A 27,718-nucleotide genomic window follows, 5' to 3' on the forward strand; every position below is an offset into this window, starting at 1 on the left:
TAATTCACACAATTCCACCCGCGGGGTGTATTTTGAACTTCTGCTCGAAGATTCGGCCAAGGGCCTTTGTTATGTAAATATCTATCCGAATTCTATCTTTTCTTGCTCATTGCTCTTTTGGCCTTTTCCTTTGCCGCTTTCCCTTAGTTGCCTGTCTTGCCAGTCGGACAGCCGCTCTACGGACTGCCGTTGGATCAAATGCTTGGCTACTTTAGGAAGGCAAGTACTTAGCCGTTTTAGTGTTTTTTAGCAAGTTGGATAGAAGGCGGTGAGCCGACTGGTTAATAGTCGGTTTGTGAAAAAAGGTTGGAAGCCGTCTTAAGCTATGTTTCATGCTTTGAGTCCTTAGCCATTTTTCATGTGAACGCCCATTCTACCTTACTCCTGCCCACCGTACAGTCGCTCTGCGAGCTGCGGCTTCTGACAGGAGACGGCTTAGGCGTCACACACTACTTGTCCAGCTGCAGGAAGCATTTCATAGTGCAAGGCGGCAAGTCCCCGGGCCGACCTGTCGAGCCCGGTGCCAAGCGGCATAACAAAGAGTAACATACTCGTAGGCATAACTTTTATCATATAGACAAAAGAGGGCAGTCCCCGAGCTCGTCTCGGGGGGGCCGAAGTCTTGGTACTTTAATACAAAAGGTAGCGTGGTACATACTGCATCAACTGTAAAATCCTCGGAGGAGATTTGCATTCCATGGCCGCTCTGTCTCTTTGCCAGAGTCATCCCACTTGCATGCTCGGGGCTTCTAAGCGTCAATCAGGTAGTAGGAGTCGTTGCCCAGTACTTTGCTGATGATGAAAGGGCCTTCCCAAGGTGCCGACAACTTGTGTTGGCCGGCTGTTCGCTGGATCAGCCGGAGCACAAGGTCGTCTTCTTGGAAAGATCTTGGCTTGACCTTCCTGTTGTGGTATCGATGCAGGCTCTGCTAGTAGATGCTGGACCGGCTGAGTGCCAATAGCCGGCCCTCTTCTAGCAGATCAACGCCGTCTTGACGTGCTTCTTCTGCTTCCTCCTTGGTGTACATGGTGACTCGCGGGGAGTCAAACTCTATGTCCGTTGGGATGACGGCTTCGGCACCGTAGACGAGGAAGAAAGGCGTGAAGCCGGTTGACTTGTTTGGAGTCGTGCGTAGACTCCAGAGGACGGCTGGCAACTCGTCGAGCCAGCAGCCAGCCGACCGCTCCAGAGGCTCAACCAGTCGGAGCTTGATGCCGGACAGGATGAGGCCGTTTGCTTGCTCCACTTGGCCGTTTGACTGTGGGTGGGCGACGGACACTAGGTCCAGTCGTATGCCCTGTGTTGCGCAAAAATAGGCCAAGGCGCCTTTGGCAAAATTTGTGCCGTTGTGGGTGATGATGCTGTGTGGTATGCCGTACCGAATTGTGATATCGGAGATGAAAGTCACGACAGTCGGACCATTCAGTTTCTTGATTGGCTTCGCTTCTACCCACTTGGTGAACTTTTCCACTGTGACAAGTAAGTGAGTTAAGCCACCTCGTGCTGTCTTGAATGGTCCCACCATGTCTACACCCTATACTGCGAAAGGCTAGGCAATGGGGATGGTCTTGAGTGCAGAAGCCGGCTGGTGCTGCTTGGAGCTGAACTTCTGGCACCCTTTGCATTTTTGGACCAATTCCTTGGCCTCTTCTAAGGCAGTCGGCCAGAAGAAACCGTGTCGAAAGGCTTTTGCGATGAGTGCCCTTGAAGCCGCATGGTGGCCGCACTCACCTTGATGGATGTCTTTGAGAATTGCTTGGCCTTGCTCTGGCTCTACGCAGCACTGGTAGACACCAGTAACGCTGCGCCTAACCAGATCTCTGTTGACTATGGTGTAGGCTGCCGCTCGACGTTGTACTTGCCGAGCTGAGGTCTCATCAGTCGGCAGCTCTTTGCTCATCAGGAATTTGAGGATGGGCTGGGCCCATGAGGGTGCTTCTATTTCTTCGACTGCCAGAACTGCGACTTGGACGAGGGCGGCTAGGCTGGGAGGCGGCGGGTTGGAGTCAACAACCGCTTGCTGGGTTAATGAAGTCTCCAGGCCGACTGGCGCGGCTCTTGGGCCGAGTTCTGGACTCTTCGAGCCCGCCGCCGCAGTCCCCGGGCTGGGTACTGCAGTCCCTGGGCCGATTTCGACTATGGCGCCTTTGGAGCCATCTGCAAAAATCCCCATACCGTCTGCCAGGGCTCTGGAGTCGGATCTGGCTTCTTCGGGAGGAGCCGGCATGAAGATGGAGTCTGATTCTGGTGAAGGCTTGACAGACGGCTTGAGGAGGCATTGAAGGGCGACGCCTGATGGTATTGCTTGGCGTGTAGAGCCGATTCGTGCCAAGGCGTCTTCTTGGTCGTTGTCGTTTCTTGGCACATGGAGGAATTCGCACCCCTCGAAATACCCACTGAGTTGCTGCACGAGGAAACGGTAACTCGCCATGTTTGCATCCTTGGCGACCCAGTCGCCAGACGACTGCTGGACCACTAAGTCTGAGTCGCCATAACATAGGATCCGGCGAATGTCGAGTTCTTTGGCAAGCCGGAGCCCGTGAATGAGCGCCTCGTACTCGGCGACGTTGTTGGAGGCGGCAAAATGGATTTGCAGTGTGTATTTGAGCTTGTCGCCTTTAGGAGAAGTGAGGACAACGCCGGCTCCCAAGCCGGTGCGCATCTTGGAGCCATAGAAATGCATCCGCCAATGGGTGGAGTCGGGCACTGGAGGCAGGTACTGGGTCTCGGCCCAATCGACGAGGAAGTCAGCCTGTGCTTGCAACTTGATGGCGGTGCGGGGCTAGTAGTAGATGGTGTAGGGAGCCATCTCTATGGCCCATTTGGCCACTTGGCCAGAGGCATCTCGGCTTCCAATGATCTCGGCAAGTGGGGCCGTGCAGACCACAGTGATTGGATGCTCTTGAAAGTAAGGCTTCAATTTCTTGGCGGTAAAGTGTACGCCATAGCACATCTTCTGGTAGTGGGGGTAGTTCTGCTTGGAGGCCGACAGTACTTCGCTCAGGTAATATACCGGTCTCTGGACAGGTAGTGCCTTGCCTTCCTCCTTGCGTTCCACTACAATGACCGTGCTGACTACCCGGCTGGTGGCGGCAATGTACAGGAGCATAGGTTCCTTAGGAGTCGGAGCCGCCAGAACGGGTGGAGTAGTCAGCATCTTCTTCAGCTGGAGAAAAGCTTCGTCCGCCTTGTGGTTCCACTCGAAAAAAGTGGTCTTCTTCATGAGTTGGTATAAGGGGAGAGCTTTCTCGCCCAGCCGACTGATGAATCGGCTGATGGACGCCAAGCAGCCGGTGAACTTTTGCACGTCCAGTAGTCGGCTGGGTACCTCCATCCTCTCAATGGCCTTGATCTTTGCAGGGTTGCATTCTATACCGCGTTCGGAGACCAGGAAGCCAAGGAGTTGGCCGGCTGGTACTCCGAAAACACACTTCTCGGGGTTGAGCTTGATCTGGAATCGGTGCAGGTTCTCAAAGGTCTCCTTGAGGTCTTCCAGCAGTGTTCCATGCTTTTTCGTCTTCACCACCACATCGTCCATGTAGACGTGGGCGTTTCTCCCGAGTTGCTTGAGGAGGCACTTCTGCATGCAACGCTGAAAGGTGGCGCCGACATTCCTCAAGTCGAACGTCATGGTGAGGTAGCAGAAGGCTCCAAACGGCATGATGAAGGCCGTCTTCAGTCTGTCAGCTGGGTTCAGCTTGATCTGGTGATATCCTGAATATGCATCCAAAAAACTCAACAGCTCGCATCCGGCGGTGGAGTCTATCACCTGATCAATTCTTGGCAGAGCAAACAGGTCCTTGGGGCAGGCCTTGTTGAGGCTTGTGTAGTCAATACACATTCGCCACTGCTTGTTCTTCTTCAGTACCAGGACCAGATTTGCTAGCCACTCTGGAAAGAATACTTCCATAATGAAGGCGGCTTCTAGGAGTCAGGCTATTTCTTCTCCGACAACTCTTCTCTTCTGATAGGCGGCGCAGGGGCTGCCTGACCGGCTTTGCATCAGATCAGACATGTAACTTGTGCTCGGCGAATTCCGTCGGTACACCTGGCATGTCTTTGGGGGACCATGCGAAGATGTCCCGATTCTCATGGAGGAAATCGGCGAGCTCGCCTTCCTATTTGCTGTCGAGGTTTGCGCCTATGACTGCGTACCTCTCTGGGTGCTCCAGATCCAAGGGTATCTTCTTTGTCTCTTTGGCCGGCTTGAACGAACCCTTAGCCTCCAACTCCTTTGGGTTGGGCGACACCTCTGGCTGCTTGCCGGCCATCGCCACAACCCGTTCCAGGAGCCGCTTCTCGGCTGCGATCACCAGGGACTCGGCTAGCCGACTGCTCTCAGTCGCACAGGCAGACGACTTCCGATAGTCGCCGGCTACGGTCAGAATTCCCCTAGAACTGGGCATCTTCATTTTGAGGTAGGCGTAGTGGGGGACCGCCATGAACTTGGCCAAGGCAGGTCGGCCAAGTAGTGCATGGTATGGGCTCTCAAGGTCCACCACCTCAAACCAAACTGACTCTTGGCGGAAGTGATCTTTGTCTCCAAAGAGGACGTCCATCAGGATCTTGCCGATTGATGAGTAGGAAAGCCCAGGAACAATGTCGTGGAACACAATCCGGCTGTTCTGAAGCTGTCTTTGCTTGATTCCTAATTTCTCCATGGTGTCTTTGTACAGGATGTTGATGCTACTGCCTCCGTCTATCAGAACTCGCGAGAAACGCGCGGCTTGTCTATCCGTGGCAAAGGTGGCATCCAAGACCAAGGCATAGGAGCCCGGACTCGGCATCACCTCTGGGTGATCAGCCCTGCTCCAGCTGATAGGCTTCTCGGACCAGTGCATGAACTCTGGCGTCTCTGATGCTACAGCGTTCACCTCTTGTCGCTGCTGCCGCCTGCTGCGTCGATCATCAGCCATACTGGTAAACACCATGTAGGCTCCGTGTTCTTCGGGGTATTCGTCTTGTACTGCACCGACTGGTCTGACCACCGGCTGCTGGAGCGGAGGCGGAGGCGGCTGCCCAGCAGGCGGGGGAGGTAGGAGGTCGTCTCCCTTGGCGATCCTGGTGAGCCAGTGGCACTTCCGGGTGGTGTAATTCGACGGCTTCGCGCCGCTATGGAACTTGCAAGGTCCATCCAGAGTCTGCTCATAGGAGAAGGCCGGCAACCAGTTGGGCTTGCCACCTTTCTGTCGCTTGGGTGGAGGCTGCCCATCCGGCTATTGGGCTTCGACTGTCGCAACCTGCCGGCTGCTGGAAGCCGGCTGCGGGGCCTTGCGCTTGTGGTTGCTCTGCTGTTGCCGCCGACTGGCGTCTCCCGCCGGAGTTCTTGGAGCTTGAGGGGCCACTTTGCCAGTTGTGCGAACTTGAATCTCCGCCTTCATGGAGGAGTCGGCCGTGGCGTACTTGTCTGCTATGATCAGCAGCTCGTCGAGAGTTTCTGGCTCGTCGCAGAGGAGCTTGTGCTTGAGGAGGGTGCCTCTCTGCACCCGGCGGTGAAGTACTCGATAGCCTGCACCTCGTGCATGCCCTCACAGGAGTTCCGAAGCTCGGCCCAATGCGTGAGGTAGTCGCGAGTCGACTCGTCGGGACCTTGCATGCACAAGGAGAGCTGACGAGGCTTGGGAGGACGCTTGTACGTGCTGGTGAAGTTGCGGACGAATGCCTGTAGGATCGGAAGTATGTCTAGAGGGGGGGTGATTAGACTACTTGACCAAATAAAAACTTAACCTTTTCCCAATTTTAGTTCTTGGCAGATTTTAGCTATTTTAGGACAAGTCAAGCAATCATCACACAATTCAAGCAGCATGCAAAGAGTATATTAGTAGCGGAAAGTAAAGCATGCTACTTGCAAGAATGTAAGGGGAAGGGTTTGGAGAATTCAAACGCAATTGGAGACACGGATGTTTTTCCCGTGGTTCAGATAGGTGGTGCTATCCTACATCCACGTTGATGGAGACTTCAACCACGAAGGGTAACGGTTGCGCGAGTCCACGGAGGGCTCCACCCACGAAGGGTCCACAAAGTAGCAACCTTGTCTATCCCACCATGGCCATCGCCCACGAAGGACTTCCCTCACTAGCGGTAGATCTTCATGAAGTAGGCGATCTCCTTGCCCTTACAAACTCCTTGGTTCAACTCCACAATCTTGTCGGAGGCTCCCGAGTGACACCTAGCCAATCTAGGAGACACCACTCTCCAAGAAGTAACAAATGGTGTGTTGACGATGAACTCCTTGCTCTTGTGCTTCAAATGATAGTCTCCCCAACACTCAACTCTCTCTCATAGGATTTGGATCTGGTGGAAAGAAGGTTTGAGTGGAAAGCAACTTGGGGAAGGCTAGAGATCAAGATTCATATGGTAGGAATGGAATATCTTGGTCTCAACACATGAGTAGGTGGTTCTCTCTCAGAACATATGAGTTGGAAGTGTAGATGTGTTCTGATGGCTCTCTCCACCAATGAAGAGGAGGTGGAGGGGTATATATAGCCTCCACACAAAATCCAACCGTTACACACAATTTACCAATCTCGGTGGGACCGAATCAACAAACTCGGTCGGACCGAAAAGGTAAACCTAGTGACCGTTAGAGATTTTCGGTGGGACTAACATGCAACTCGGTAGGACCGATTTGTTAGGGTTAGGGCATAACGTAATCTCGGTGAGACCGATTACACAAACTCGGTGAGACCGATTTTGGTAATTAGCTAACCAGAGAGTTGGTGAGGCAAACTCGGTGGGACCGATTTGCTCTTTCGGTGAGACCGAAAAGTTACAAAAAGGAAACAGTGAGTTTACATTGCAATCTCGGTGGGACCGATCCGCTCTTTCGGTGAGACCGAAAAGTTACGAAAGGGAAACAGAGAGTTTGCAATCCCATCTCGGTGAGACCGAGATCCCTATCGGTAGAACCGAATTGCTAGGGTTTGGCAGTGGCTTATGACAAGTGAAACTCGGTGGCGCCGGATAGAAAGAATCGGTAGGACCGAGTTTGGCTTAGGGTTTAGGTCATATGTGGATATGGGAAAGTAGTTGAGGGTTTTGGAGCATATCACTAAGCACATGAAGCAAGAGGCTCATTAAGCAACACCTCATCCCTCCTTGATAGTATTGGCTTTTCCTAAAGACTCAATGTGATCTTGGATCACTAAAATATAAAATGAAGAGTCTTGAGCTTTTGAGCTTGAGCCAATCCTTTGTCCTTAGCATTTTGAGGGTTCCACTTTCACATCCATGCCATGCCAATCATTGAGCTTTCCTGAAATAATCATCTTGGAATAGCATTAGCTCAATGAGCTATATGTTGTTATGAATTACCAAAACCACCTAGGGATAGTTGCACTTTCAATCTCCCCCTTTTTGGTAATTGATGACAACATATAGATCAAAGCTTCGACAAATGATAATAAGCATGAAATATATCGTCGCTTTGAGAAGTATGTGATAAGTAAGAGCTCCCCCTAAATTTGTGCATATTTAAGATTTGCTTTGGACTGCAAATGCACAAAGAGTTAGAGTCATGGGTTACTCTTCCATGTCACATACATCTTGGTGGAGCGCTTAAAATGATAAGAATGAAATACATGCACTCATCACCAAGAATAGTGAATGATCACATAAGATAGATAGGATAATAATATTAAGCAAGCATTAAGTGTAGCTTATGATCAAACACATGATCATCAATGTCTCACAGATAATGACATAGTATTTCACACAAAAGCAAACAAAGTTCGAAAAACCACCAAATAAAGCAAGAGAGAAAAAACAACACTCTCTCTCTCGAAGCCTATGATCTATACATTTTCTCCCCCTTTGGCAACAAGTTACCAAAAAGTTCCTAGAAAATGCATAGTGCTAAATCGACACTCAGGCTTGATCTTCAGGTGGTGGTGGAGTCCGGATCACTCCAAGGACGAAGGCTTCTGTAGACGCTGAAGTAGACGCTGGAGTTGGAGCTGAAGTAGACGCTGGAGCAGGTTGGGCTGGTGCTACGGCTGGAGCCGAGGCGGTTGCTCTTGTGTCAGGAACTGGCACTGCAGACGACCTCGGACCTCGTGGCACTCTGGCAAAGGCATCAGTGGTTGTCTTCCCTTTCCTCTCCTGCATGTCATCTTGGAGCTGCTCCACTATAGTCTGAATCTCTGTCACCTTGATATCCAAGTCATAGAACTTTTGTTCTACGATTCTCTCTAGGCTTGCCTGGTTCTGAGTTAGGGTGGCTAGTCCTTTCTCAATCCGCAGGGTGGATGAAATCAAGTAACCAAGCTGCTCTTGTTTGGTTTTCAAGAAATACTCAGATGCCTCCTCTTGAGTTGGCATCTTGGCAGCTTTCTCCTTCCTTGCCTTCTCCTTCTTGGCTAGTGCTTGTGCAGATGATGGTTCATTCTCAGTCACGACAACTTGATTATCTTCAAAATCTGGATGGATGGGCAGGTGTTCCTTGTCCAATAAGTATATGCCCGTGCCCATCTTGGAGTTAATGAGCTCCTGGATCTGAGGGGCATAACCCCAACTCCTCTTCTGATCAGCTGTTGTCCTCTTAATGGTCTCTACCATGAGGCTCATCACCTTGAACTTCTGTCGCACATCAAAGATATGTAGCAAGTTGATCGCGTGGCCTCTGATCATCTTGTGATCACCTAACTTGGGCAACAAGGTGTGCCTCAGTATCCAATTGATGGTTGGCAGCCCTGACAGAACATAGTGTACTGAGCCAAACTTGAAAGTGTCAAGTGCTTCATTTGGAATTTCCTTGTACATGTTTGACATTGAGTTATGATCCATCTTCTTCTTGGAATAGACAATAGACATCCAAGTCATCTTCCTGCTCCTCTGGGGCATTAATGAGCTGTGCCCACTCAGCAACTGTTGACTGGTACCTCATACCCTCAGACATCCAAACAATCCTCCCATCTGTATAAAAATGTGCGGTGGAGTAGAACTACATGATAAGCTCCTCATTCCACTTTGTGAGCTTCTGCCCAACAAAGTCCTCTACTCCACATGCCTTGAAGCTGTCCTGCACTCCAGGGTAGTACTCTTCGTTGTCCTTGATGTATTCCCAGTCGACCCATCTCATATCACAAACTATGGGCTTCTTATCAAGCATCACTGTCTCATAAAAGTCCTGTTGTTCCTTAGTGTGGAACCTGTAGTCAACAGCAGTCCTTCTCCTTGAAGCATACGGGTCTACTTCTCTCCACTTTCGGAGCCCTGAATCTCTCCTGAGCTTCATGTCCTCAGCCACAGGATGAGCATCATTGTGGTCTGGGATCTTGGGCTTGAGCTTTCTAAGAACTTGCTCTTCATCATCTTCTGCAGTGTCAGGCACTAGGGCCTTGTTCTTCTCAGCAGCTGGAATGCTTCTTGTATTCCTCTTTGGTTTTGGCTTTGGAGCTGGCTTGGCCTTGGAAGCAATTGCCCCTGATCTTATGGCATCACCCATCAGCTTGGGTGCCTTAGGTGCTGGTGCAGCAACCTCTTCTTCTTCATCCTCATCTTCCATGATGGAAGCCTTTCCAAGCACTCTGGCTACGGTCTTCTTGACCCTTTCCTTTCTTTTCTTGCCTTCAGCAGCAACTGGCTCTATGGGAATGGGCTTCTTAGGAATCTTGGTTGAAGCTCTAGCCTTTGGCATAGGCTGCCTGCCTGCTAGCCTTTTGATTTTCATCCCTGGCTTTATGCCTTGAGCTGAGCCATGTTCCTTCTCAAGCACTACTCTCTTTGAAGTTGCTTCCTCTTCTGCCACATAATCCTCATCCTCTGATTCTGAGGTTCTCTTCTTCCTCTATCTGGTGGCAGCTTTCGGCAGATTGCTAGGGGTGCTCCTGCTGCCTTCATCTGAAGAACTTGAGGGACTAGTGCCCTCACTCATCTGCACTTGCTGTTCTGACATGTTCTGGCTATCACTTTGATCAGACATGTTGCAAACTCTGACTGCCGACCCTGTAAATAGGTTATAGATGAGATAGAGTGGATGAGCATCACAAAATGCAGAGATTTTTGCAAAAGAATGATTCAAAAACTTAGTTTTAGTTTCCCACTGAAAGCATCTCGGATCTACCGATTTTTAAACTCGGTGATACCGAAGCAGTTTTTTTTTGGAACCTAAACTAGTGAACTCGGTCAGACCGAGTCACAGTTCGGTGGCACCGAGACTGTTAGGGTTTCACAAAGTTCCAAAATCGGTCACACCGATAAGTAATTCTCGATCAGACCGAGTCTCACTTGTGCAATGGCATAAGCCAAATCGGTGGGACCGAGTTTTTCAACTTGGTGGGTCCGAGATGGTTTCGGCGGAAACCTAACCCTAAAATTTTCGAATCAAACCTAATCTACGAGTTCATTGACTGGATAGAAGTGTTTCAAACATGGCAAGAATCATTATGATCACAATGTGCTAAGAATCGGATTGGGGAATAGCACAAAGATCGAGTCCATACCCTAGTTCGGCGGAGACTCGCTACGGCGGCAACAGCGGGGTTGATTCTCGTTGACGGCGACGGAGACCAGCGACTGGAGGCGGCTGGCGGCGAGGAGACAATCCGGAGACCACGTTGGCAGAGCAGGCTATCGCGCGGGCGAAGGGGTTCGGAGAAATTTCCAAATTTTTGCCCGTGACTATATATGGCCCGACCCTGTCGGTGTGACCGAGTGGAACAACTCGGTGGCACCGAGATGCAAAACTGTATACAGTTGTTGCAACTCGGTGTGACCGAATGGTTCAAATTGGTTGCACCGAGATCGAAAACATAGATCAACTTAATGATCTCGGTAGGACTAAAAGTAGGATATCGGTCAGACCAAGAATCACAAAGAGGTTTTAGAAGTTTAAGTCTACGACGAATCGGGGAATCCGAGTGCTCCTCACACAGAGTGGTTCGAATCTGACTTGATCAAATTTTGTGATGTAGCATGAATAGAGTTTGAGACGAGAAAAGCATAGATAACTAGAGGAGGTTCTTAGGCATTCTTGTCCATCCACTTGGCAAAAGGAGATAAAACCAAACAATCAAAACAATAAGTGGATGTCCTCGAATGAGTAAAATATGCAACCAACATGCTCACACAATAAGATGGCAAATGAAATATGTGGCAAAGCATGCACAACCAATTCTAGCATCTATCAAGCAATTTGCGATGACTAGGTCATCTATATATGAGTATATTGACTTAGGAGTCAAGTGAGAACACTTGATCATAGGTCATACTCATCGTTTAAGCTCAAGTGGGGTTACCACTTTTACATAAAGCATTGTTGTGTTCACATCTTTAGAGTTGCTCTAGCTCAAGTCTTAGAGTAAAGCTCCCCCTAGATGTGATATCCCCCCTAAGAGGGATGAACTAACCTTGGGTTTTGTCGATGATGACTTCATGTAGATGTTGAAGATGTGGATGCTCAATGTTGATGTAGATCACTTGGAGCTATCCATTTGAGTGAATTGCACTTTCAATACCTACATGGGTTAGTCCCACAAGGAACAAACAAGGATATCCATAGACATAGAGTGATGCACACACAAGATGATGTCCATGAAAACTTTTAGGTTACCTTGTCCCTTGTCTTACCAACAAGAGGGTTTGTGACTCCTTGAACTAGTGCAAGATGTGGAAGTTGATTGCACTTGTTCTTGCCAAAATGATAAGAGTGAAGTATGTTGGCGGAGTCACCCTCAAGAACTCTCTAGTTCTTCTTATTTTGGATCCACACCATCTTGATGGGAATCCTTGGAGTTGTAGTCGTACTTGATGAATTGGAACTTGAAGTGGTCTTGGGAATCCACTTGACTAAGGTCATAGGAGCTTCTTCAAATGCATCAATTTCCTCTTGAAGCTTGTCCTTGCCTTTTTGCTTGTAGTCTTGTGGTGGAAGATCATCTTGAGCTTGTGTCCCCTTGAAGGAAGTATCATACTTCTCTTGTTGAGGAACAAACTTTGTCTTGGGGTATTGATCTTCTTCCCACTCAACTCCATTGGCATTGAACTTTCGTTCAAAACCAACACCTTGATTCTTCCGGTGCATTCCTTGCTTGCGCACAATTTCCTCGAATTGCTTACTTCCGGCAAGGCTTTTGTACACTCCTTTCTCTATAATTCCCTTCAATAAGCTATTTTCTTGCTCAAGTGTAACTTGGCTAAGAGAATCATTAGTGGAATCAAGGGAACTACTAGAAGCAACAATATTGGATTTAGCATGATCATTGTTACTACTAGAGGAAGAATCTTTCTTGTTCTTGTTACTAGACTTGACTTGAGGCATGTAAGTGGATAAGAGTAAACGCTTGGCAATGTAAGAAGAACTTTTCTTGCGGAGGTCATCATTGATTGCCTTTAAAAACTCATGCTCTTGCTCAAGATTGAGCTTTTCAAAGCGTAACTTCTCATGAGCTCTTAAAAGTTCTCGATGATCTTCGAAGATAGTTTCATGAGCTAACTTAAGAGTGTTTAGTTCTTTAGTTAGAGCCTCAATCTTCTCCTTATCATTGTCATTCGTTTTATCTTGATTAGCATGATTGATTGACGTTTCATCATAGTATTCATCACTAGAGTTGTCAACAAGTAAATCATCATCACCTAACAAGTCATCTTCATACTATTAAAATCAACATACTCGGGGTGTGTTACCTTAGGACCTTTGGCCATGAAGCATCTTCCAATTCCTTCATTTGGTGAGTCAAATATGTCATAGGAGTTGGTTGACACAAGTGCTAGACCGGCAACACCTTCATCTTGAGTATATTCGGAATCAGAGTGATAACTTCTCTCGGAGTGGCTGTCGGAGTCGGAGCCGGATACCCATTCACCAACATGAGCTTGATGTCTTCGTTTTGTGTAGCTCCTTGATGATTTTTCCTTCCTTTCCGAATCCTTGCTTCTCCGTGAGTATCTTCGTTCATAACGATCATCTCTACTCCTTCTCTCTCTTGGTGGTGATTCTTTGCTTCTTCTTTTTGGAGAGTCTTCTCTTCTCTTGTAGGGAGCCGTACACTCATTGGAATAGTGTCCGGGTCTTCCACAATTGTAGCAGTTTCGCTCTCGACTAGAAGATCTTTTGTCATTGTAGGACCTTGACTTGAAGTTTCTATCTTTGCTTCTACTCTTGTAGAACTTGTTGAAGTTCTTCACCATTAAGCTCAATTCTTCATTGAAGTTTTGTTTCTCACTTGATGATGTAGGGGCTTCACATGAGGCTTTGTAGGCACCACTTGATTTGTTGTGAAGTTCCTCTTTATCCTTAAGTGACATCTCATGAGCAACAATTCTTCCAATCACCTCCGTTGGCTTGAGATCTTTGTAATTGGGCATCATTTGGATCAATGTGCACACGGTATCATATTTTCCATCCAAGGCTCTTAGAATCTTCTTGATGATGAATCTATCGGTCATCTCTTCACTTCCTAAGCCGGCAATCTCATTTGTGATGAGAGCAAGCCTAGAGTACATTTCAGCGACACCTTCACCATCCTTCATTTTGAACTTGTCAAGTTGACTTTGAAGCACATCCAACTTGGATTCCTTGACGGAGTCGGTACCTTCGTGCATATCAATCAAAGTGTCCCAAATTTCCTTTGCATTCTCAAGACGGCTGATTTTGTTGAATTCTTCGGGGCACAATGCGTTGAAGAGAATATCACAAGCTTGAGCATTGTATTGCAACATCTTCAACTCATCCGTGGTAGCTTCACGGTTTGGTTCTCTCCCATCAAAGAAGTCACCTTGCAAACCAACACACACAATAGCCCAAACGGCAAGGTTATGTCCAAGAATATGCATTTTCATTTTATGCTTCCAACTAGCAAAATTAGTACCATCAAAGTAAGGACCTCTACGGTGATAATTTCCCTTGCTAGACGCCATACTCTCCTAGGTTGTGAAACCAAGGCTATGACCACCAAAAGCTATGGAAATCAAAGCAAATGGAGACCAAAGCTCTGATACCACTTGTAGGATCGGAAGTATGTCTAGAGGGGGGTGATTAGACTACTTGACCAAATAAAAACTTAACCTTTTCCCAATTTTAGTTCTTGGCAGATTTTAGCTATTTTAGGACAAGTCAAGCAATCATCACACAATTCAAGCAAGCATGCAAAGAGTATATTGGCAGTGGAAAGTAAAGCATGCTACTTGCAAGAATGTAAGGGGAAGGGTTTGGAGAATTCAAACGCAATTGGAGACACGGATGTTTTTCACGTGGTTCGAATAGGTGGTGCTATCCTACATCCACGTTGATGGAGACTTCAACCCATGAAGGGTAACGGTTGCGCGAGTCCATGGAGGGCTCCACCCATGAAGTGTCCACGAAGTAGCAACCTTGTCTATCCCACCATGGCCATCACCCACGAAGGACTTGCCTCACTAGCGGTAGATCTTCGTGAAGTAGGCGATCTCCTTGCCCTTACAAACTCCTTGGTTCAACTCCACAATCTTGTCGAAGGATCCCAAGTGACACCTAGCCAATCTAGGAGACACCACTCTCCAAGAAGTAACAAATGGTGTGTTGATGATGAACTCCTTGCTCTTGTGCTTCAAATGATAGTCTCCCCAACACTCAACTCTCTCTCATAGGATTTGGATCTGGTGGAAAGAAGGTTTGAGTGGAAAGCAACTTGGGGAAGGCTAGAGATCAAGACTCATATGGTAGGAATGGAATATCTTGGTCTCAACACATGAGTAGGTGGTTCTCTCTCAGAACATATGAGTTGGAAGTGTAGATGTGTTCTGATGGCTCTCTCCACCAATGAAGAGGAGGTGGAGGGGTATATATAGCCTCCACACAAAATCCAATCGTTACACACAATTTACCAATCTCGGTGGGACCGAATCAACAAACTCGGTCGGACCGAAAAGGTAAACCTAGTGACCGTTAGAGATTTTCGGTGGGACTGACATGCAACTCGGTAGGACCGATTTTGTTAGGGTTAGGGCATAACGTAATCTCGGTGAGACCGATTACACAAACTCGGTGAGACCGATTTTGGTAATTAGCTAACTAGAGAGTTGGTCAGGCAAACTCAGTGGGACCGATTTGCTCTTTCGGTGAGACCGAAAAGTTACAAAAAGGAAACAGTGAGTTTACATTGCAATCTCGGTGGGACCGATCCGCTTTTTCGGTGAGACCGAAAAGTTACGAAAGGGAAACAGAGAGTTTGCAATCCCATCTCGGTGAGACCGAGATCCCTATCGGTAGAACCGAATTGCTAGGGTTTGGCAGTGGCTTATGACAAGTGAAACTCGGTGGCGCCGGATAGAAAGAATTGGTAGGACCGAGTTTGGCTTAGGGTTTAGGTCATATGTGGATATGGAAAAGTAGTTGAGGGTTTTGGAGCATATCACTAAGCACATGAAGCAAGAGGCTCATTAAGCAACACCTCATCCCTCCTTGATAGTATTGGCTTTTCCTAAAGACTCAATGTGATCTTGGATCACTAAAATATAAAATGAAGAGTCTTGAGCTTTTAAGCTTGAGCCAATCCTTTGTCCTTAGCATTTTAAGGGTTCCACTTTCACATCCATGCCATGCCAATCATTGAGCTTTCCTGAAATAATCATCTTGGAATAGCATTAGCTCAATGAGCTATATGTTGTTATGAATTACCAAAACCACCTAGGGATAGTTGCACTTTCAATGCCTCGGTGAAGTCGACCCAGCTGTTGATGCTGCGGGGCTTCAGGCTGTTCAGCCATGTTCGGGCCATGCCCTGGAGCATGAGCGGAACGTAGTTTACGGCGACACGCTTGTTGTCGTTCGCTATGCTGACAGCCGTGGAGTAGTCGACTAGCCAGTCTTCCGGCTTCACGGAGCCGGTGTACTTGGGCGTGTCTCTTGGGAGCGTGAACCCTTTGGGAAAGGGCTCGTCTCGAATGCGGGGCCAAAACAAGGTGGACCCAACTCGTCTTCTTCTTCCAACGCCAGGGATCGGCGAAGCCGGTTGATCTGGTGGCGGGCATCGTTTTCTCTGACTCCCTCTCGGCGGCCAAGGCGGTCGCCGAGAGTCGGATGGTCAGCAGGCAGCGGGGAGACTCGCCTCTCCTTGCGAGGAGGAGGCAGACAGTCGTCCCGTCATTCCATTGCTCTCGGGCGGCCGTCTCGGTCGCGCTCTATGGTCATGTGAGTCCGACTGTGGCTGACAGCCGGATCCTTGTCTCTTCTTCCTCGAGCGCCGCCAGTCGGCGTCCGAGATGTCGTGCCTTGGTCTCGGCGAAGGTCGTCATTTTGCCGCTGCGGCGCCTCTGGGCGGCAGCCGGCCTCGTTCTGAGCGGCAGCCGCGTCGAGGAGCCGCTGGACTCGCTCCATCATCAGGCGGTGCTCTTCGCCCTCGAAATTGTCCAGCTCGTCCACCGCCGCCTGGGCAGCTCGGATGTTCTCCGCTGGTGTAGCATACACAGGGCGACTTGCCCCAAACAGAGTGGTGATGGCTACGCCGCGCTGCTGGACCACGCCAAGGCGGCTGGGCCCTGCTGGGGCCGGAGAGCCGCCAACAGCGCGATCCATCTCTCGTTGGTAGGCTTCTGACAAGCGTCTCATGCTAGCCAGCTTCTTCGCACCTTCGACGAGCTAAAGGCGGCGCGCCTCCAATGTCTCCGCGTCAGCGTCTTCCGGAATGGGCGCAGTCAGGTCTTGTAGCGCCGCGCCAAGTGGATCATGCGCTCCTCCACCGGGGAGCTTGTCATGACTAATGACGAGCACCTCGGTGATGGTGCTTCCGTCGCTCTCCGCACGAGGGAGAGGTTCATCGTAGACCACCACATTAGTGGTGAATGCGTCGAGCGACGCGGTGTCGGAGTCGACGAGCATCGGGTCGGTGGAGCCTACAGACTCCAAGTCCATGGCAGGCTCGCCGTAGACGTGGAGTTGATCGAGGAGGCCTGCGAGGAGGCTCTCGGAGCCGCCTGTGCCTGCGTTGGATGCAGGTTCGTCGGAGATGCGAACCTCGCCGACAAGTTCGGCGAGGCGGCTAGCTGCATAGGCGATCTCAACGCCGTGCAGCGCGTCAGCACTGACTCCGTCTGGCGTGCCTGGCTGGCTGAGCTCGCCAGGGTGGAAAAGGGTTCCCGTCCAGAACAGGTCTCCGGACGGCGGTGCACCATGCCCCACGGTGGGCGCCAAATGTCGGGGGTTGGGTGCGACATATGCCAAAGGATGGCTTATCATGGTGGGGGCAAGTAGAACGTTGCCGGTGCCTGGAAACAGGATGAGGCGAAGACATGCACGCCGGCGAATCTTACCCAGCTTCAGGGCTCTCCGGGGAGATAATACCCCTACTGCTGCTCTGCGGGGTCTCCGCATGATCACTATGGCAAAGTGTTTACACGATTGCTCCTAGAGCTGTTTCCTGAAGGTAGGAGAAGGCAAGGCTAGCTCTCTCCTTCCTGTATGGTCTTGTCTAGTGGTAATGGATTCCAACCCTTTGCATGGGTTCCCTGGGGGGTTTATATAGGCCTATCCCCGAGGGGTACGATGGTAATCTGGCTGGGCGCGGGCCCAGCCGTCAGTGCCTCCGGCCTCCGTCTTCTCCGCCGACTGCTGGGGGCCGCCGACTGGTGGGCCCCGCCGACTGGTTAGGTACGGAGCCGACAGGCCGCGTCCGCTGCGGGCGGGTCTTGCCGGCTACTGATTACTGTAGTCGTGCTTCTAATGACGCGAACTTCATCATGGAGTCATGGCAACAGCCCCACCGCCTGGCGGGCGATCACTATTGCCACTCTCCGTCACATCTGGTTAATGGCGCGTGGGCCCCGGGGGAGGAGCTGGCCGACTTCCGGGAGCCGACTCCCAACGAGTCCGACTGGTGGCGCACTTGCCGTCTTCTAGGGTCCCGCTGGCTGGTGGGACCCGCTGCCCCAAGGCCGTACGGACAAGCCGTCGTGGGCGCAGGATTCGGTCCACCGGTGCTGATGGCAGGGCTGGCATGGCAATAGTGCCACGCCACGCGGAGATCTCCGCGAGTACGGCGTACTGTAGCCATGCCTGCCTCTGGAAAGGGGTGGGAGCAGTCTTCACTATAGCCACTCCCCTGTCCCATCCTTCTTGATGAAGACAGGGGGTTTGTTGGAGTCGCGGGCCGACTCCCCAAAGTCGGCTTCTCTGGAAGTCGCCAGTCAGGAGTCGGCTTATCCTGAAGTCGTCCCTGGGACTCGGCCTAGAGTGGCTAGTCGGTAGCCTTGCCGATGACTCCTCAGAAGGCGGCTCTTTGTCCTGGGGTCTTGAGGGGTGCAGCCTGCCCCGATGTCTTGAAAGGTTCTGGGACTCGGGTTAGCCTACCCGTGGCCCCGACAGCCGCAGAGAAGGTCAGCGTGCTCGGGGAAGGCTCGGTGCGGTCGGAACGGCGACGGGGATCTCGGCGGCCCGAGGTTGAAGACGACGGCGGCGGGGATGATGCAGGGGCTCCGGCATCGTGCGGCTTGGCTAGTCGACGTAGTCGACGACGGCGAACCATCCGGACACGGTGAGAGGGCACGGGAACGGCGTTGGACGTGGCTACATTGAGCAGTGGCGACGGTGACGTCTCGGGTGACGTCGGGGAGGGCGAGAGAGAGGAACCAGAGGGAAGAGCGAATGTCTACGAGGTCGGGGAGAGAGAGGGGGTCGTCCCACATTGACATCTCGACGAGGGGAGCGGCGAGGCGGCGGGCAGCCGCGTGGCGCGCATGCTATGCTCGTTGTCGAGCAGCTGCTTGCCTGCCTGGCCAAGCCAAGCAGCTTGCTGGAGCGTTGGCTGGGCTGGGCTGGCAGGTGGGCCTGCTGGGTGGGCGCCAGGTAAGATTTCTCTTTCTCTCTTTTCCTGTTTGTTTTCTTTTTCTATTTTTCTGTAACTTTAGGGCTTTATTAAAAATACTTAGGCACTTACTAAAATCCTGAAAATAATTGTGGGCTCTGTTGGGATTATTCCTAACAGCCCTCACTTAACTCCAGAATTATTTGGGCATTTAAATAATTTTATAGCATTTAAATGCCCAAATTCAAATACTTATGATTTAATTCAAAGAATCCAGAATGTCCTAGAAAAGAGTGCACCATTTTTGCCAGGGGTTTTAACCCAATCCAGAAATGATGAACATTTTGTGAAGGGCATTTTGGGTTCATTGAATATAATTTTAGTAAACCCTAGTTGTTTCCAGGGGGTTGCTGGGGGTTCTGTCATCCCCATTTCAAGTTTTTGTAAAAGTAGACATGATGCAACACTCTAATGCATGAACTAGCTAGGGTGTGACAATATTCTAGGGTGACGGTGGACGAAATAACGGAGGGATTTGAGGACCTCGAGCTTGACCACCCTACCGGTGAAGGGCAGACTCGGCAGGCTTCTGCTCTAAAGAATCCATGCCTATGGCGGAAGGACCTCATCAACCTTCCGAACTGGACGCCTTTGCCTCCTCCTCCTCCGACGAGTCAGGGCACTCCGCCTCCTCCTCCACCTCCACCTCTGCCTCCTCCTCTAGCGAGTGATCAGGGCACTCTGCCTCCTTCTCCGGCGCGTGGCGGCACTCTGCCTCCTTCTCCGCCTGCGCCAGCACGCCCGAGCATCCAGCCTCCTCCTTCTCCGCCTTGTCAGCAAGGGCGAAAGAGACCCTCCGCCGCTCCGGCTGCTCCGACGCATCGTACTCGTTCTCCTCCGCCTCGTAAGCAAGCAAAGAAGATAGCTGCACCTGCTCCGTCTGCTCAGGCATCTAGCAGTATAGCCAGAGGCGGGAGGTAATTCAGATTCGGTCCATCTCTAAAGCCTCTAGAGAAGTTACCATACGAGTGGTCCATGGAGGAAAACAAGAAGATCGTGGAAGCCGAAGTGAGGGACTTCTTTGAAGCGGTGAAAGCAAAGAAACATCCACCTCCGGAGGAGAAGATAGATCCAGTGAACGCAAAGCGCACACTCGATACCCTGAAGAAACCACCACCATCTCCGCTAAAAACCAACTATGAGCGCATTATTGGAAAGTCATTTATCGAAGCGGAGAGGTCGAGAAGTACTATCAGTGATCGAAGGTTAGCAGAATGACGAGCTGGAAAAATATTTTGTCTAGCTCGGTGAACAAGTGAACCAATCGTGCCCCCCGCTCAAGGTGTCTAGCGATATCGTCGCTAATGATCCGAGGATGGTGCCCGGTTATACCAATCATGGAGATTACCTGCCCGACGATGCAAATTTTGATATAATGGAGGTGGATGAACACAAATACCAGTACCGGAAGCCTCTCGTCAGAGATGGAACTACTCTAACAATGATGATGCAAAGATTCCATGATTGGTACATGAAAACATGCAGCAAGTCTGGGGGGATGGATACTTTGACGCTGAGAGTTAAAGAGGAGCACGACCTCGTTGGAATTGAACTGTTGTCTGTTCCATTTGAGGAGTTCTTCCAGTGGTTCAATCAAAAGGCCCTCGATAAATTAACGGTCACTTGCTATTGTCTGTAAGTACTACTTCTGTCATTAAGTCTCTCTATATATAGCTCAGCTCTTTCATTGCATGTATATATAATTATCCTCACTATATTATGCAGATTGAAGATCATCGAATGCAGAAAAGCAGAAATCTATGATATTGGGTTCATTAACACAAATCTCATCGATGAATATACGGTTAAATTTGATGCCAAAATCAGAAACCGAGGCCAACTTGCTCAAATCATTGCATCAAAATCAAAACAAAGATAAAATACTCTTTCCTTACAACTTCAAGTGAGTGTTACTGTCTTGTGCATATTCGGTTTCCCTTATTACTCAAGGTTGTAGTAATGTAATTGATGAGTTATGCATGCGTGCGCAGCTTCCACAATATTCTCCTAGAGATTAAGCTTGAGCAGGGACTAGTAATCGTCTTAGACTTGAGACGAAAATCTCCTGAGACCTATGCGGACATGACTAAAATGCTCGAGAAGTAAGTTCAATCGATCATTATCGCACCATATCAGCAACTTTTTTTCATTTCCTAATATCAAGTAATTGTTTTCTTTGTCTTGCAGGGTTTGGAAAGTATTCACCGCACAAGCTCCAGGACTGCCGGGGGAGCTGCGATGGACATACCCGAAAGTAAGTAGTACTAGCTAGCTAGTTCCGTGCATCTCGATCCTAGTGATTCTAGCTACTTTCATCAATGCCATTTATAATGCTTCATTATCAGTTTGATTGACCTCTATTTCTCGTAAAGTGCTTGTGGCAAGAACAAGGGAATGATTACTGTGGATACTACGTTTGCGAGTTCATCTACAACGCGACTTGCAAAAAAACCGGGGCTACTCTAAAAAGACAATTTGATGTGCGTAAGCAATAATATTCATAATTTCATTATATTACCATCATTTGTGCTAAGTTTCATTCATATATATGTATTGACCCCCTTCTTCAAATTAGATGTGGCAAATGCGGGATGAACTCCTACCACAAGATAGCATCAAAGCAATTCAAGAGGAATTGGCGGGATTCTTTCTTGACCACGTCATCAATAAAGCCGGAGAATACCATCTGGAAGCTGAGTTCATATATAATTAGGGGATTATATTGTAAGAGTACTTAATATTGTATATATGTAGCCAGTAGCGCCGGATAGATATACGAAAACTTGTTGTTTGACCAATCTCTCAGAGAAGGAGAGGTCGGTATCAATTCTCTCTATATGAATATGTTCATGACGAACTTCTGTACTTAATGGTTTCCTTCATTTGCTTACTAGTTAGCGTGTCGAGGGCCTCTCTATACGTATAGTAGGTAGCGTCGACCAAGCACGGAGATAAGAAAGGACATTTTTCTGTATTAATTAATTAGCTACCTAACACAATATATGAAGCCCCCCAAAATTAACCATACAAAAACCCACAAAACCCCCCAACCCCCCCCTGCATTCAGAAGAAAAATAAAAACCCTAGCTCCTGAAATGCTGAAGCCTGGCAGCTTATTGGTCCCGTTTGGTGCTACCAACCAGGACAAAAGGCCCCCCTGCCAGGGCAAGCCACAGCGGCCACGTGGAGCCCCTTCTGTCCAGGTAGGTGTAAGAACCAGGACTAAAGGTGTAGGGCTTTAGTACCGACCCATTAGTCCCGGTTCCCCAACCAGGACAAATGGGCCTTACGAACCGGGACAAATGGCCCTTTTTCTACTAGTGATACATGCTTCTCTAAAAGTCTATATAAAACCATATGCTTTGATCACGCTATCAAAGCGTATATTCCAACTCCAAGATGCTTGCACCAGTCCATAAATGGATCGCTGGAGCTTGCACACTATGTTAGTACCTTTAGGATCGACAAAACCTTCTGGTTGCATCATATACAACTCTTCTTTAAGATAAGGAATGCAGTTTTGACGTCCATTTTCAAAATTTCATAATCATAAAATGCGGCACTTGCTAACATAATTCGGACAGGCTTAAGCATCGCTACGGTGAGAAGGTCTCATTGTAGTCAACTCCTTGAACTTATCGAAAACCTTTCGCAACAAGTCGAGCTTTGTAGACAGTAACATTACTGTCAGCATCAGTCTTCTTCTTGAAGATCCATTTATTCTCTATGGCTTGCTGATCATCGAGCAAGTCAACCAAAGTCCATACTTTGTTCTCATACATGGATCCCATCTCAGATTTCATGGCCTCAAGCCATTTCACGGAATTTGGGATCATCATCACTTCCTCATAGTTTGTTGGTCCATCATGGTCTAGTAACATGACTTCTAGAACAGGATTACCGTACCACTCTGGTGCGGATCGTACAATGGTTGACCTACGAGGTTTGTTAGTTACTTGACCTGAAGTTTCATGATCATCATCATTACCTTCCTCACTAATTGGTGTAGGCATCACGGGAACAGTTTTTTTGTCATGAACTGCTTTCCAATTCAAGAGAAGGTACAATTACCTCATCAAGTTCTCCTTTCCTCCCACTCACTTTCTCCGAGAGAAACTCCTTCTCTAGAAAGGATCCATTCTTAGCAACAAATATCTTGCCTTCGGATCTGTGATAGAAGGTGTACCCAATAGTTTCATTTGGGTATCCTATATAGACGCACTTCTCCGATTTGGGTTCGAGCTTATCAGGCTAAAGCTTTTTCACATAAGCATCGCAAGCCCAAACTTTAAGAAACGACAGCTTAGGTTTATTGCCAAACCACAGTTCATATGGTGTCGTCTCAACGGATTTAGATGGTGCCCTATTAAATGTGAATGCAGTTGTCCCTAATGCACAACCCCAAAATGATAGTGGTAAATCGGTAAGAGACATCATAGATCGCACCATATCTAATAAAGTATGGTTACGACATTCGGACAAACCATTACGATGTGGTGTTCCAAGTGGCATGAGTTGCAAAACTATCCCACGTTGTTTTAAATGAAGACCAAACTCGTAACTGAAATATTTGCCTCCGCGGTCAGATCATAGAAACTTTATTTTCTTGTTACGATGATTCTCTACTTCACTCCAAAATTCTTTGAACTTTTCAAATGTTTCAGACTTGTGTTTCATTAAGTAGATATACCCATATCTGCTCAAATCATCTGTGAAGGTCAGAAAATAACGATACCCGCCGCGAGCCTCGACACTCATCGGACCGCATACATCAGTATGTATTATTTCCAATAAGTCAGTGGCTCGCTCCATTGTTCCGGAGAACAGATTCTTAGTCATCTTGCCCATGAGGCATGGTTCGCAAGCATCGAGTGATTCATAATCAAGTGATTCCAAAAGCCCATCTACATGGAGTTTCTTCATGCGTTGTACACCAATATGACCTAAACGGCAGTACCACAAATAAGTTGCACTATCATTATTAACTTTGCATCTTTTGGCATCAATATAATGAATATTTGTATCACCACAATCGAGATTCAACAAAAATTGACCACTCATCAAGGGTGCATGACCATAAAAGATATTACTCATATAAATAGAACAACCATTATTCTCTGATTTAAATGAATAACTGTCTCGCATCAAACAAGATCCAAATATAATGTTCATGCTCAACGGTGGCACCAAATAAAAATTATTCAGGTCTAAAACTAATCCCGAAGGTAGATGTAGAGGTAGCGTGCCGACGGCGATCACATCGCCTTTGGAACCATTTCCCATGTGCATCGTCACCTCGTCCTTAGCCAATCTTCGCTTAATCCGTAGCCCCTGTTTCGAGTTGCAAATGTTAGCAACTGAACCAGTATCAAATACCCAGGCACTACTGCGAGCATTAGTAAGGTACACATCAATAACATGTATATCAAATATACCTTTCACTTTGCCATCCTTCTTCTCCGCCAAATACTTGGGGCAGTTCCGCTTCTAGTGACCAGTTTCTTTTTGTAGTAGAAGCAGTGAGTCTCAGGCTTAGGTCCAGACTTGGGTTTCTTCACTTGAGCAGCAACTGGCTTGATGTTCTTTTTGAAGTTCCCCTTCTTCCATTTACCCTTTTTCTTGAAACTGGTGGTCTTGTTGACCATCAACACTTGATGCTCCTTCTTGATTTCTACCTCTGCAGTCTTGAGCATTGTGAAGAGTTCGGGAATCATCTTGTTCATCCCTTGCATATTATAGTTCATCACAAAGCCTTTATAGCTTGGTGGCAGTGATTGAAGAACCCTGTCAATGACACTATCATCCGGAAGATTGACTCCCAACTGAGTCAAGTGTTTATGGTACACAGACATTTTGATTATGTGTTCACTGACAGAACTGTTCTCCTCGATCTTGCAGCTATAGAACTTGTTGGAGACTTCATATCTCTCAACTCGGGCATTTTCTTGAAATATTAACTTCAATTCCTGAAACATCTCATATGCTTCATGACATTCAATATGTCTTTGAAGTCCCGATTATAAGTCATAAAGCATGGCACACAGAACTATCGAGTAGTCATCAGATTTAGCTTGCCAGACGTTCACAATGTCAGAAGTGGCTCCTGCAGCAAGCCTTTCACCTAGTGGTGCATCAAGGACGTAATTCTTCTGTGCAGCAATGAGGATAATCCTCAAGTTACGGACCTAGTCCATGTAGTTTCTACCATCATCCTTAAACTTAGCTTTGTCTATGAACGCATTAAAATTCAAGGGAATGGTAGCACGGGCCATTGATCTACAACATAGATATGCAAAAACTATCATGACTAAGTTCATGGTGCACTAAACTATCAAGTAGTCATCATACTGAGCTTGTCAAACATTGATAACGTCTGCATCTGCTCCTACAATAGGTCTATCACCTAGCAGTCCATCAAGGACATAATTCTTCTGTGCAGCAATGAGGATAATCCTCAGATCACGGACCTAGTCCGCATCATTGCTACTATCATCTTTAACTTAATTTTTCTCTTGGAACATATCAAAAATAAAAGGGGAAGCTATACGCGAGCTATTGATCTACAACATAGATATGCAAAAACTACCAGGACTAAGTTCATGATAAATTTAAGTTCAATTAATCATATTACTTAAGAACTCCCACTTAGATAGACATCCCTCGAGTCATCTAAATGATCACGTGATCCATATCAACTAAATCATGTCCGATCATCACGTGAGATGGAGTAGTTTTCAATGGTGAACATCTCTATGTTGATCATATCTACTATATGATTCACATTCGACCTTTTGGTCTCAGTGTTCCGAGGCCATGTATGTACATGCTAGACTCGTCAAGTTTAACCCGAGTATTCCGCACGTGCAAGACTATCTTGCACCCGTTGTATGTGAACGTAGAGCTTATCACACCCGATCATCACGTGGTTACTCGGCACGACGAACTGTCGCAACGGTGCATACTCAGGGAGAACACTTATACCTTGAAATTTAGTGAGGTATCATCTTATAATGCTACCGCCATACTAAGCAAAATAAGATGCATAAAAGATAAAACATCACATGCAATCAAAATATGTGACATTATATGGCCATCATCATCTTGTGCCTTTGATCTCCATCTCCAAAGCACCGTTATTATCTCCATCTTCACCGGCTTGACACCTTGATCTCCGTCGTAGCGTCGTTGTCCTCTCGCCAACTATTGCTTCTACAACTATCGCTAATTCAAAGTGATGAAGTGAAGCAATTACATGGTGATTGCATTTCATACAATAAAGCGACAACCATAAGGCTCCTGTCAGTTGCCAATAACTTCTACAAAACATGGTCATCTCATACAACAACGTATATCTCATAATGTCTTGACCATATCACATCACACATGCCCTGCAAAAACAAGTTAGACGTCCTCTACTTTGTTGCTGCAAGTTTTATGTGGCTGCTACGGGCTTCTAGTAAGAACCGTTCTTACCTATGCATCAAAACCACAATGATCTTTCGTCAACTTTGTTGTGTAACCTTCAACAATGAGTGACCATAGTCAAATTCGATTCAACTAATGTTGGAGAAACAGACACCCGCCAGTCACCTTTATGCAAAACAAGTTGCATGTTTGTCGGTGGAACCGGTCTCATGAACGTGGTCATGTAAGGTTGGTCCGGGCCGCTTCATCTAACAATAACGCCGAATCAAAATAAGACATTTGTGGTAAGTAGTATGACTATGATCGCCCACAACTCTTTATGTTCTACTCGTGCATATCATCTACGCATAGACCTAGCTCGGATGCCACTGTTGGGGAACGTAGCATGCAAATTCAAAAAGTTTCCTACGATTACGCAAGATCTATCTAGGAGATACATAGCAATGAGAGGGGGAGAGTGTGTCCATGTACCCTCGTAGATCGAAAGCGGAAGCGTTATGTTAATGCGGTTGATGTAGTCAAACGTCTTCGCAATCCAACCGATCAAGCACCAAACGTACGGAACCTCCAAGTTCTGCAAACGTTCATCTCGATGACGTCCCTCAAACTCTTGATCCAGCAAAGTGTTGACGGAGAGTTTCGTCAGCATGACGGTGTGGTGACGGTTATGGTGATGTGATCTGCACAGGGCTTTGCCTAACCACTACGATAATATGCCATACTTTATAGAACCTATGGATGAGGCATAGGGAATGACTTTCATTCTCTCTCTATCTTATGCCATGGTCGGGCTTTCAGTCTTAGTCAACTTCACACCTTGCAACACAGGCAAGAACCCATTCTTTGACTGATCCATTTTGAACTTCTTAAGAATCTTGTCAAGGTATGTGCTTCGTGAAAGTTGTATTAAGCGTCTCGATCTATCCCTATAGATCTTGATGCCCAATATATAAGTAGCTTCATCGATGTCTTTCTTTGAAAAACTCCTTTCAAACACTCCTTTATGCTTTCCAGAAAATTCTACATCATTTCCGATCAACAATATGTCATCCACATATAATATCAGAAATGCTACAGAGCTCCCACTCACTTTCTTGTAAATACACTAGTAGAAAACATGGCTTTAGTTCGGGCTTGGCCAGCCCATTAGTCCCGGTTCGGTCACGGACCAGGATCCATGGGGATAAACGTCCCGGTTCGTGAGCCCAGGGGGGCGGCCGGGGCCTCACGGGCCCCGGTTTGTCTGGACCCATTTGTCTCGGTTCCTGGCACGAAACGGGACCAATGGGCCTTGCTCCTGGCCCACATACATTCGTCCCGGTTAGTGGCACCAACCGGGACAGAAGGGGGAGCTTTAGACCCGGTTCCAGCCATGAACCGGGACAAATGAGTTGCCTATATATACCCCATCGCCGCAGTATAGCACTCCACAGTGCTCTGTTTTTTCTGGCCAGCGAGGGGAGGGCATTTGGGTGCTCTAGCTCACCTCCTATGCACATGAGGTGTTCGATGAAAT

This window comes from Triticum aestivum, chromosome 3A (genome assembly GCF_018294505.1).
Source record: "Triticum aestivum cultivar Chinese Spring chromosome 3A, IWGSC CS RefSeq v2.1, whole genome shotgun sequence".
Lineage (NCBI taxonomy): Eukaryota > Viridiplantae > Streptophyta > Magnoliopsida > Poales > Poaceae > Triticum > Triticum aestivum.